Source organism: Panthera tigris, chromosome B2 (assembly GCF_018350195.1).
Source record: "Panthera tigris isolate Pti1 chromosome B2, P.tigris_Pti1_mat1.1, whole genome shotgun sequence".
In the NCBI taxonomy this organism is placed as follows: Eukaryota; Metazoa; Chordata; class Mammalia; order Carnivora; family Felidae; genus Panthera; species Panthera tigris.
The window spans coordinates 132,860,940-132,873,299 of record NC_056664.1 but is presented as its reverse complement, the minus strand read 5'-3'; the positions used below and the strand labels follow the sequence as shown (position 1 = coordinate 132,873,299).

Below are 12,360 nucleotides of genomic sequence, written 5' to 3'. Positions count from 1 at the left end.
TAAGCGCTGCCCTAGTGAAGGATAAAACAATGAAAAAGAGAGTCACTGCCTGCGTGGAGTTTACATTCTAGGGATTTCTAAAGTCCCTCGTGGGAATCATTGGCACTTAACGTCTGAACCACGGGTCCCAGCACATTCCTTCTGTCCTGGCACCAGGCGGATGATGATCCAAAGAGCCATGCTCAGCTCCGAATGCCACGTTTTCTGGGAGATCATGAAAACCAGGAGAACTTTCACAAGAATGGTGTCTGGAAAGGGGATCAGATAAACAGACTCAACTGGAAGAACCAGGGCTGCTTACTCAAAGAAGGGAAGGAATTATACAATCACGTGAAGGGCTTCCAGGGAGCAGAGGGCGGGTAGCTGCCCAGTGCCTTTCCCCACAGGGTCACATAGTTGCAGTGCCCCGCACCCAGGCAGACACGGGGGAGAATATGGGGTCAAAAGACATTTATCGCAGTGTTTAAAAATGTGTAAGAACTGGAAAGAAAATTCAGAGTATCAGTAAAAATACTAAACACTGAATTAGTATAAAACTTCCAAATGAAATCCTGTTCATTTTTTTAAAAAAGAACTTTATGCTTACTTACTTGAAAATAACTTTTTAAAAAATTGGGTTATAGGCTTGAAATGACTATAAGCTATAACAGCTAGGAGCTTTTAATGATGAGCTTTCAACGCTACGGTTGGTGATCACTAATAAGGAATCTTACTCACCCAACAAAGAGATAAAAGTTGTCTTAACTGTTTTTATGACCACTGAAATACAGCAACTCCTATTTCAAGGATCCAATCGTACTTTATTTGATTAACGTCGTCGTGAAATTTCTTATGAAAATGTGATCGATTTCAAATCCAGCTGAAATGTTTTCCTATTAGGTATTACAAAGTACTGACAAAGTTCTAACGTGCAGCCTTGGGTATGCAATGTCATCCTGAAGCTAGCTTGGCCACACCGGACCAGAGGGTCCCCGTGCCCCACCACCACGTCTGACCATTTGGTCATACCTTGGACTACGTGTCTGAACCTTAAACCAAACTCTTCTGACAGCTCCAAGGCCCCCTGAGGGTGTCGTCCAGCGACAGCGTACTGGGCAGCTGGGAGCCAGACCCCACACCACCGAGCTCGCTGCCCAGAGGAATCGAATATTAAGATCCCATCTTGGACCCGGCTCCAGTAAGCCCTAGAACAGCCTTTCCACACTTAGTACATTGCAATCACCCGGAGGGCTTATTCAATACAGATTGCCGGACCCCTCCCCAGAGTTTCAGATTTAGTCTCTCTGGGCTGGGTCCTCTAATTTTCATTTCTACCGAGTTGCCAGCTGGTGCTGAAGCCGCTGGCTGGCGAACCGATCTTCCACAACCGCTGCCCCCAGAGATCTTCCACAACCGCTGCCCCCAGACAAGCCTGTTCAGAGGGGCCTGCAGGCTTGGATTCAGTGGTCTGAAGGTTGAAGGGATCGGTATAACCTGAGTCATACCTAAACCTGGTAGGCCTCATCTTCAGGGCTCTAGAAAGGGACGACGGAGATGCACGATTTTAAAGTAAAAGGAAAGAGATGGGTTTAATACCATTTTTAAAAAGGCGGTAAAGCTGTTTCCGATTCTGTGTCTCCCTCTCTCTCTGCCCCTCCCCCGTTCATGCTCTGTCTCTCTCTCTGTCCCAAAAATAAATAAAAAACGTTGAAAAAAAAAATTTTTTTAAAAAGGCGGTAAAGCTAGGTGACCAACAGTAGGACAAATTATTTACAACACGTGAAATCCGTATCGTTCTTTGAGCAGGACCACAGGACCATAGGCAGCCTTGGAGGGCGGTTCTTACGGAATCAGGTTCAGCTCTCTGTCTGCTTACAGTGATTCTATGATTTGTTCTGGAGTGTAATGTCTGGAAGTGAGCTGTTGTGGGAGAATTTATCGTTTACATTACGCTTTCATGGGAAAATGAACTACAAGATGGAGACTCCTCAGAAGCATGTGCCAGCCTGTCACTGAACTAACATTCGTTCGTGTATTCGTTTGTTCACCCAGTACTTCCTAAGTAAGTGTCAACTCTGTACTTAGTTGACATGCTGGGTACCAAATGATTAGCAAGCAGATTGGGTATCCGTGTATGGATTTGACAAAATTACGTAGCCTGATCAAACTAGAGATGCCAAATTTAAATGAATCCTCTAATAGACTGGCTCACAGTTAGTCATGACCTAGAGCATTCCCGTCTTTGTAGCTGTTAAATCAAAGGTGCTATATCCATGGCATTGAACGCTCCTTCTTTTTCACTCTGTGAATTGTGTTTGCAAACCATCTTTATAAGTTTTATAACCATCTTGAAAAGGCTCAGAATCAATGACAAGTCGGTGCATTCTGAATTCAGGAGCCCCAAATTTGTGCTCCTAAAATAAGTGAACTTTTGGAATTAATAGTGTTGTAATGATGTAAACATCTAAAAACGCGGGGATAGAGGTCATCGTATTTGAGAAAGAAAAGGATACAATAAAAATTGGAATATCAGAAAGTTGAGGCAAATACCAAGTTTTAGCCCTGGGCAAACTTTTTTGCTGCTGTATTATAAATGCTAGAAAAATCAGGTTTATAATGGAAACACGGGCAGACCAAGCCGCAATGTAATACACATGAATGATATGTTTCTGTTCCTGTATAGTGATTTTCCTGCTTTCCGAGCATTAATCTTTGAATGACCTACCCTATAAATTATTGCACTTAGTTCAAAAGCAAATGAAACTTAAAATACCCATTTCTTGAATGGCTCAAGTGCCATGTTGAATTTACTGTGATTTATCTGTTTCTTTAATGGTGACTGTAGCAAACATACTTCATTGCTCACAATTATTACCTGGTTGCACAGTTTACTCTGTTTTAAACATAAATCTATCCCCCTGTTCACAACAGCAGCTGGTTTGGGCCAGGATCTCACTCATTCATCCACAACTAAGAGGTCCAACTTTTTCTTTCTACAACCTGAAAGCCTATCTAGGTGCACACGGAGGTACATGTTGATAAATGGTGCTCCTTCTTTGGAAACTAATTAAATCCACATGCACCAGGATTGCTACATTGGAGGAGGGGGCAAGGTTTCATATTAGTTAGCAAGTACAGTTTACTCCCCGTACTCACATGCCTACCTGCATCCTGCTGGCACTAAAGACAGCCCTGTCTGGGGGCACCTGGGTGGCTCGGTCGGTTAAGCGTCCGACTTCAGCTCAGATCATGATCTCGCGGTCCGTGAGTTCAAGCCCCGCATCGGGCTCTGTGCTGACCGCTCAGAGCCTGGAGCCTGTTTCGGATTCTGTGTCTCCCTCTCTCTCTGACCCTCCCCCGTTCATGCTCTGTCTCTCTCTGTCTCAAAAATAAATAAATGTTAAAAAAAAAATTAAAAAAAAAATAAAGACAGCCCTGTCTGTAGAAGTAACCTACTTCTTGAGCATTACTGATCGCAGGTGCTGCTTTCACAGCACCTAAGCCATTGCTGCCATGGTTAGGAAGGAAGATTCTGGCTTAAAATCCAATGTCTCATTAATATCAAGAGAAGGAACCCCCCCCCCTTCATTTCCCTTCTCATAATTTGGGTGGGGGAGAAGCTGGAAAAAGTATATATTCTCTAACAAGGGAAAAAGTTGCTACAGACATGATAATGGCCTGAATGGCTCAATATATAAAGGGTACTGATAAATAAATAAAAACGGTTTTAGATAGAAAAAAATGTGCAAAGAACTTTTAAGGGATGAGTCACAGAAATAAAGATAGAATAACATGTGTGATCTTAGAAATGATCAAAGAAATACAATTTAAAACATGATGAGACTACTTTTTACCAGTTGAACTGGTCAAGTTTTCTTTTTCCTGATAATAAATACTGGGGAGCATAAAAGGAGCACAGATATGCTGCCAGTAGAAGTGTGAATTATATAACTTTTTCAGATGCTAATTTAACAGTGCTTCTGGGATCTTTAAAATGTTCCTCATTTTACACCTGCTAAGCTCATACCTAATCATCTACCCTGGGGAAATGAGAAGTTATGAAAGTGAAGATGTACCCTTAAAGATGTTCATGGTCACTTACTTTCAGAATAACAAAAAAGTGAAAAGCGCCTGAACAGCTCAAATTGGGGGATAAATAAATTATGGCACATTCATAAGATAAAAAGACAGGTACTCATGAAAAATCACCATACTAACAACTAGTTAACAAGGGAAGGGTGTTCCTTATAGAAGGCAGAGGAATATAATCAGGCACAGTATACACACTGTTTGATCCTAATAGTCGGGTATAAAAATGTACATACATAAGAAGTAAACTCCACTGGGGCAGGAAACTGTGTGTGTCTTGTCCACTGGTGTATCCCCAGAATGTATCAGAGTGCCTGGCACTCAGAGGGCACTCAATATCTGTTGAATGAATGTATATGTGCAGACCAAAATCTGGGAAGAAAGAAGCCAGAATGTTACAGCTGGGGTGGCGGGGTGGGGGGCTTAACCACAATCTATATTTTCTTTATTCAGGATTTTCTGTATTTTCACATTTCTCTACCACACGTACGTACTACTTTAACAATCGGAAAGCAAAACAAAAATGTTTCTATTTAAAAGATATTCTTTTTTCTAAGGTTATCCCTTCTCCAGACCTGGAGTCAGGCTTTGTTCAAACTTTATACACACACATAGCACGCTATCAACGGGGATGTAGAATATCCAAGGCATGGAAGATCTATATGGGGGCACCTGGGTGGCTCAGTCAGTTAAATGTCTGACTTCAGCTCAGGTCATGGTGTCACAGTCCATGAATTCGAGCCCCGCATCAGGGTCTGTGCTGACATCTCAGAGCCTGGAGGCTGCTTCAGATTCTGTGTCTCCCTCTCTCTCTGTCCCTCCCCCACTCATGCTCCGTGTCTCTCTCTCTCTCTTTCAAAAATAAATAAATATTTTTTTAAAAATTTAAAAGATCCATATGGAATTTTTTAAATCTCACACGATGACCAATTTCTTGTCTACAAACAGACTTTGTGGAGCATTTGCCATTTAATTATTCAACACACACATATATATCATAGTGCTTTAGTAATAGAACGCAGTTTAAAAAATAGAGTTTCTTTTTTTTTAATTTCTTTTTAACATTTATTTATTTTTGAGAGTGAGCAGGGGAGGGACAGAGAGGGAGACACAGAATGCAAAGCGGGCTCCAGGCTCTGAGCTGTCAGCACAGAGCCCGAAAAAAACAAAACAAAACAGAGTTTCTAAAATATCAATAATTGAGAAATTTCCTCACAGAAATTTTGCTTTACTTTCCCCTTTTTCTTACTGCCCTGTCCAATTCTCCTTTTCTGTAGCACGGAAAGAAAGAATTAGAAGTATTTTCTGGTCATCTGTTAACTAGCCTCAATCACGTAAATATCATCAGGTTGTTAACTAGAAAATGGTTATTGTGTATAAGATTATGCACATTATATGCACATAAAATGTGCCTGTACGCAAACAGTAAGGCAATTTCCCCCTAGCAGATAACGATTTTTCCTCAAGAAAGGCAAACAAATAAAACCTCAGAAGAGTACAAACAGGAAACATACCAAGACCTGGTCTCCAAGGGCAGAAAACAGATGGATGGCCCTTTCCTAGCATCTGGAACAGGACAAATAAAAGCAGTGAGTCCTAATGGGATGACCAGTTGCCTGGGAAACTATAGAGAAGGGCTGGCTGGGTCCCTGACTACTACATGTCCCTCTAAAGAGGCTGGAATGGTCAGAGAATCGATGGAATAAGAACCTTGCATGGTACAGTTAAATCTCTTTAAAAAAAAAAAAAAAAAGATGTAATCCTAATAATGCTATGGTATCACCTCTAAGCCACCAGGTTTTCCCTGTCCTTAAGCGATGTATGCAAGGTGAAAGCACTTTCAAATTTTTCATTCACTCCATGAAATTCAACATAAGGAGAACACAACGATCAGAGTTTTGCCAACAAAACCCCATGCTAGCTAGAGTAAGAAACCCTTAGCAGCCCAGTACAACTTTTAAATGTTATATATAATAGATTTTGAAAGTTACTATGAAGTGTCTCTTGGAATATTCCAAATTTTAAAGTGTATTTATTTCTTCTGAGAGGGTGAGCAAATGTGTGTGAGTTGGGGAGGCGCAGAGAGAGAGGAAGAGAGAGGAAGAGACAGAGAATCCCAAGCAGGCTCTGTGTTGTCAGAGCAGAGTCCGACATAGGGCTCAAACTCACGAACCGTGAGATCATCACCGAAGCCAAATTCGGTGTTTAACTGACTGAGCCACCCAGGCGCCCCCTGAGGACCCCAAATTTTAATCACCATATACATGACCTTAACAACTCATGAAAATGCTTAATATACTAAAGAGAAACGGTCTTTAGAAGTGAAGAAGATTCTTTAGTTCTTTGCCATAAAGTCTTCGCAGAGCCATAAACAAAGCCCCCAGGCTTCACCAAAAATGTTGTAACGCTGGGCTGAGCCATGCAGCACACGAGAATAGGCAAGAGACAGTCAGGACATGACTGCCAGGCAAGGTTCAATGCTGGGGAAAGGGCCGGATGTGCTGAAATGGAGAGGGCTTGTAAGTCATGTTCTGGAACGTCAAAGTCAGTATTTTCAACAGAACTTCAGGAAATGTCAAGATGTCCTCTTCCCCCTGGGGTGTCGCTGATCCCCCCATGACTGTCAAGTGTCCCCACCGCAGTACTCAACCACACTACACTGTTTTGTCTACACCCTTCTACATGGACTGCACCGCAGGTTTTCTGGGCAGAGGTTGTTCATTAACATCCTAAGACCTAGCGAAGTGCCTGGCAGAGATTAACCAAATAATAAATATTCATTGGATGAATAAATGAATGAAAGGTACCAGAGGGGACTGGAAGTGGAGAGACCATGGCGCAGAAAGCCTAATACCTTGCACATAATGAGAAATCAATACACATTCATCAACTGAATTAAAAGTTCTATTATGTTTTTAACCTCTGGGTACTGACATTGTAAAGCCTGATCCGCAAACCAAGAGGAAGATCGTACGTTGGGCAGTGAAGCAAAACAAAGACAGAAACCACGTTAAGTTCTATATATAGCTTCCCACATGTGTCAAGGGTTTTGTCAAGGATCACGTAGACTGCCATTTGTCCTGGTTTATCCTGCGTAGTCAACCGGGGGAAAGACTGAACAGAGTGGGTTGCGAATCCATAAAAGCAAACACTTGTTTTCCTTAAAATCCTCGTTTAAGTCATTCCATTCAAAGCGGCACACGTTTTAAGAGTTGAACCGATGGTCTGATTCGACTGGCCACACCAAGGGATCATCGGCTAACTACAGAAGGAACACTAACGAACTCCTCGGGGTTACACCAGGCCGACACACCTCCATTAACACCAAGTATTTACCAAGCACTCACTGACCACGAGGCTAGTTCTCACCCAGCACCCCCCTTCCCTACCTTCTGGCAGTCACTGGATCTCCACCCAGAAAGCGAGTACGTGTCCCAGGGCCGGTTCTGCACTTCTGCTGTACTCTCTGATTCTTCATCATCGCCATCATCACCTTCCTCTTCATCATCTGCACCGCCATCACTGCCAACGTTTATCAAGTCCTCCTTAAGGCCCTTGACATAGATCATGTCAGTTAATCTTCTCAAAAACCTCGGAAGGTAGGAAATTTTGCGATTTCCATTTTACCAGCAAGGAGACTGAGGCACGGAGATGAAGTCTCCTGCCCAAGACCACATGCTAGGAGGTGTCCAGTCTACTTGATTCCCGGATGCATACTCTTAATTGCTACGCTAACACCTGACGCCTCTTCCGGTCAGCACCCCAGTGCTGACAACCAGGCTACCTTGAGCTTTCTGAGTCCCTGTCCTCCTTCCCTACTCCTTAGCCCATACCCAGGGGGTTTTTGTTTTGTCGTTTTCTTCCTTCTCAAAGCCTCGTTGTGAAAACTGTACACTAATCCAAGTCTTCTCCCAAGACAGGGCTTCTGTCCCATCCGCGGTCAGCCTGGTGACGGAGTCCCTCCGACCCGCTCTCAGATCTAACGATGGATACACATCCCCATTCAAGCTGCTCCCATTTTCCTTGTGCGGCCCCCGCCCCACAACTCTGTCCTGAGGACCCCCCCATCACCTGCTGCTGGCCCAGACTTAAACTTCCTACCGAAGGCCGGAGCCTCTCTAGTCAATCCAGACCATGAGGGCTCCCTCGACGGGCAGTTCTACATCCAAGTACCAGTCACTCCTGCATGTTTCTGATGCGGCTATCAATAATTGGTTTTGCCTGGCAAAAATCGGAAGTTGCTATTGGGTGGGAATGAATCTTGCTCAGTAATTCCCCCCATCCCACCCCCAGACAAGATATTGGGTGGTCTAACTACTCCTCTGGCAATCCGCGAAGACTCATTCTTGAGGCAGCACAACCACAAGACAACAAAGACATTGTTCTGGGCTGACGGTGCATGCGCAGTAGGACCCTTTCCCTGCAAGTCACTGGGGAGGCCGCCACCTGTCAGATACTGTGCGGCTTAATTAGGTAACATTTGTGAAGGGTTTTGTGATGTGTGGCACACATGTTGTCCCGGGAGCTCACACATGGCATACCACGTTGCAAAATTCAAGAGCTATTTTTAAAATCTATCTACCAGTTGAGCAAAACCTAGAGCGTTTGGCGGACTGTGGTAAACCCGTTACTCTTTCATTGAGAATCCCTCAAAAAGAGCATACACAACTGGTGGGGATTATTGAATAGGACACAAAAGACACTTTAAAAAGAAAAAAAAAAAAAACAACTAGCGGCAATCGGTGCCAAGTTTTCAGGGAAATCTCAAAGAGCTTGCTTTGTTTCGTCTATTTTTTTGACAACACGTAATTCAAGGGGGTAAAAAGAAGGAAATCTCTTTTCTCTTGTCATGTCCAGGTATGAGAGTGAGTCAGGGCACCATGGGCCAGCAGAGGGCACAAGGAAGCGGCTTCCGGGATGCCCTGGACCCTGTAAACACCAAGGCCGGTGTCTCTCTCTGAAGCCCCGGCTAGACTTGCTTGGTCAGTTAAGTCAAGTGCTTTGATGGGTGTAGGTTTAAATGTGTGATCACCTCTAGCTCTCCAGACTGTAATTACACAAGCTCTTCTGGCTTCAGGAAAAAGAAAAGGTTTGTTTTTAATGGACGAAGGCGGTCCCCGTTCCCTCTTTAACAATGCCTTCTTTTGCCAAAGGGAATCCTACGAGTGGGTACATTTAATGGAATTGCCTTTGGCTAAGAGGTTTGCCACACTTCCCCAAAATAGCTGTACTTACTCCTCCAAAGGCAGAGCCCCTGCAGTTTGCCTCCTTTCCACCTAGGCTTTCCCTTCTACAATTAACACACCATCCTGATGGTTCTGTGTGACCTGCATCCTGCCGGCTCTCAGGTGATAGCCATCAATTTTCAAATTCTTGAAGTTTGCAGGGGCAGGTGCTGGCATGTTCACAAACCCATTCATATTTACCTCTGTAACATCTAGGCTCGGAGAAAACAATGCTAACCATACCAAATGACTCAGTCAAACCTGAAAAGCGATCTTTCATTTTCTTTAAAGAAAACTGCCCTGCGGTATATTTCCTACAAAATCAATGCTTTTCTTCAAGTATTGCTTTATTGATATTGTTTTGTCCCTAGATGTGGGACACAACAGGTGGCGGGGGGGGGGGGTTATAGAAAGGCCTGGGTCAAATCTAACAAATGTCAGAACAGTGATGTTCTCCCTTCATGTTTACTATTTAATCAGTGGAAGAATCGCAATATATGAAAATCAGTACCCAGGCCCTTTTATAGTAGTCCGAATTTCCTAGATGTGGAAATATCTTTGAAGAGATTTTTTTTTTTTTTTTTTAATTTTTGAAGGGAAGAGAGGCAGACAGCATGCAAGCAGGGGAGGGGCAGAGAGAGAGGGAGACACAGATTCTGAAACAGGCTCCAGGCTCTGAGCAGTCAGCACAGAACCCAATGCGGGGCTCCAACTCACGGATGGCGAGATCATGACCTGTGCCGAAGTCGGACGCTTAACCAACTGAGCCACCCAGGCACCCTTCTATTCTATCCAATTCTATTCTTTAGAGAGAGAGAGAGAGCATACACAAGCAGGGGAGGGGGGCAGAGGGAGAGGAAGAGAGAGAGAGGGGTAGAATCTTAAGCAGGTTCCACCCTCCACATGGAGCCTGACGAGGGGCTCAATCCCACCACGACCCTAGGATCACAATCGGAGCTGAAATCAAGGATGAGACGCTCAAATGACCGAGCCACCCAGGTGCCCCTAAAGATTTTATTTTTAAATAACCTCTGCACCCAGCGTGGGGCTCAAACTTACAACATGTGATCAAGAGTCACGTGCTCTACGGACTGAGCAATCCAGGCACCCCCGGAGCCAAACTTCTTGAGTGAATTTTCTATACCCACTGCCTCAACTCGCCTCCTGTTGACCAATCTTTGAAGGCCGTACATCAAATTAGGTGCTGAGAAGACACTGATGGTAAGTTTCAGAACAGATCTCTCCTACTCCAGCTGCTTCTTCAAATTGGAGGCCACCAATCTTAAGCCCCTCCCTGGCTGCGTGGCTCCACGAGAATGTGTGGACAGGACCTCAATCTCTGCACATTAGAGCGTCGCACCTTCTCCTCACCTGTTAATAACCACACCAACCTCCTAGCACCTTCATGCATCCCCCCCGGCCCGACCCCGGAGAGATTCAGTCAAGTTCTAAATCCTTCCAACAAAATGTTTCTTGCATCTATCTCATTTCCGTTTCTATACCTAATAATATTGTTCTTCTACTACCTTTGATCCGGACTGCAGAACAGCCCCCTATCTGTTCTTCCTCCTCCCAAATCTTCAAATGCACTCTTGATAAATCAAGCTTTTCAGGAATGGAATTCTCCTGTGGTTCTCCTAATCAAAAACTGCCCCCACCCCAAGTCAGTAAATAAAAAAAAAAAGGAGGGCGGCGCCTGGGTGGCCCAGTCAGTTAAGCAAGCGTCTGACTCTCTTGGTTTCAGCTCAGGTCATGATCTCAGAGTCTGTGAGTTCCAGACCCACATCAGGGTCTGTGCTGACAGTGTAGAGCCTGCTTGGGATTCGCCCTCTCCCTCTTTCTCTCTCTGCCCCTCCCCTGCTCGCTCTCTCTCTCTCTCTCTCTCTCTCTCAAAATAAATAAATAAATAAAACTTAAAAAAAAACACCAACTTTTCTATGTTCCCTCTTAACAACAGAACAATGTCAAACTATTAAACTGACATTCAAGGCTCCCATGACGCGGGTGCAACTTTTCTGCAAGTTAGTATTATCTCACTAGTCTAACTGAAACTGAGCTGCACCAGACTTAGTAGCTAAGTTTGGTGCCATTGGTAAGAAATCAGCCTACCCACCAGGTTCACAGTTTCTGAAATACTTCCCTTTAGAGTATCATCAGTAAAATCTTAGTATTCCTCAGGATCACAGAGCTCCTTTCTTCAAGAAATGCCTCTTTTCCCATGATTCTTTCTCTCTCAACCTCATGCCGTTGTATTTTAGCTTTGGGGGACTCAAGGCAAACTGAAGTTAACTACGGCATAAATTATAAGTTTAAAACCCAAACAGTAACTACTTCACTATACTGTTTTCCACCATTTTTAACAACTTTTTCTTTCTTTCCATCATGGACGCCTTAGGTATAACTGTAACATACGGAAGAATCTTCCTCTCAAGGTGCCAGCGCTGAAGGAGATGCCAGCTACTGGGAGACAGTGAGGCACAAATTGAAACTTACGTGAAAAATACCAGATGCTTATTAATCCTATCTTACGGGAACCGTGGCTCTGTCGATCCTTACATCAAAACCTAGTTAAAATAATCCCTCTACCTGGCCACGCTGTAACCCTCAAAACATTTTGAAACATGGTTAGTCAGACATATACATATACTTCTGTAGCACCTCAACTACAAGTCACAACGAGTCCCCAGTACCCATGTTCAGCCTAGCCTCAGGCCAGAAAGGGGTTTTGTAAAGACACGAATTATACCAAAGTGGAGATTCAGGATTTAAAAGTGAAAAATCCGTGAAGACTGTAACCGGCAATAAGATTTGGCAAATTATTCCCATCAGGGTCGTTGAGAATAAATCCGGAAATGACTGGGAATGGTAAGGGGTGTTTCCTGCTTCATATTAACTTCACCAAATTTTACATGGATAATTACAAAAAAACCCACGTGACATATTTTTAACTCCACACACAATTTCAGATGTGTGGCCTTGCACATGGTGAGGTCCCAATACATGCTGACCGCCTGTAACTGTAATGCTGAGCTACCGAAAATCCTAGCCTCTACGTTTTCATGTGTTT

The 12,360-nt window shown here is 43.8% G+C and overlaps 1 protein-coding gene and 1 long non-coding RNA gene across 4 annotated transcripts in view; one reads left to right on the top strand and one right to left on the bottom strand.

Annotated features, from left to right (window-relative positions):
• Positions 1-12,144, top strand: part of LOC122238770 — a 40,960-nt gene extending 28,816 nt beyond the window's left edge. Inside the window, exon 3 of the long non-coding RNA XR_006217930.1 lies at positions 11,689-12,144. This is a non-coding gene — a long non-coding RNA (uncharacterized LOC122238770). The remainder of the gene's footprint in view (positions 1-11,688) is intronic.
• The window catches only part of SASH1 (SAM and SH3 domain containing 1), a 315,795-nt gene that overhangs the window by 120,389 nt on the left and 183,046 nt on the right, over positions 1-12,360 (bottom strand). The window lies entirely within an intron of this gene.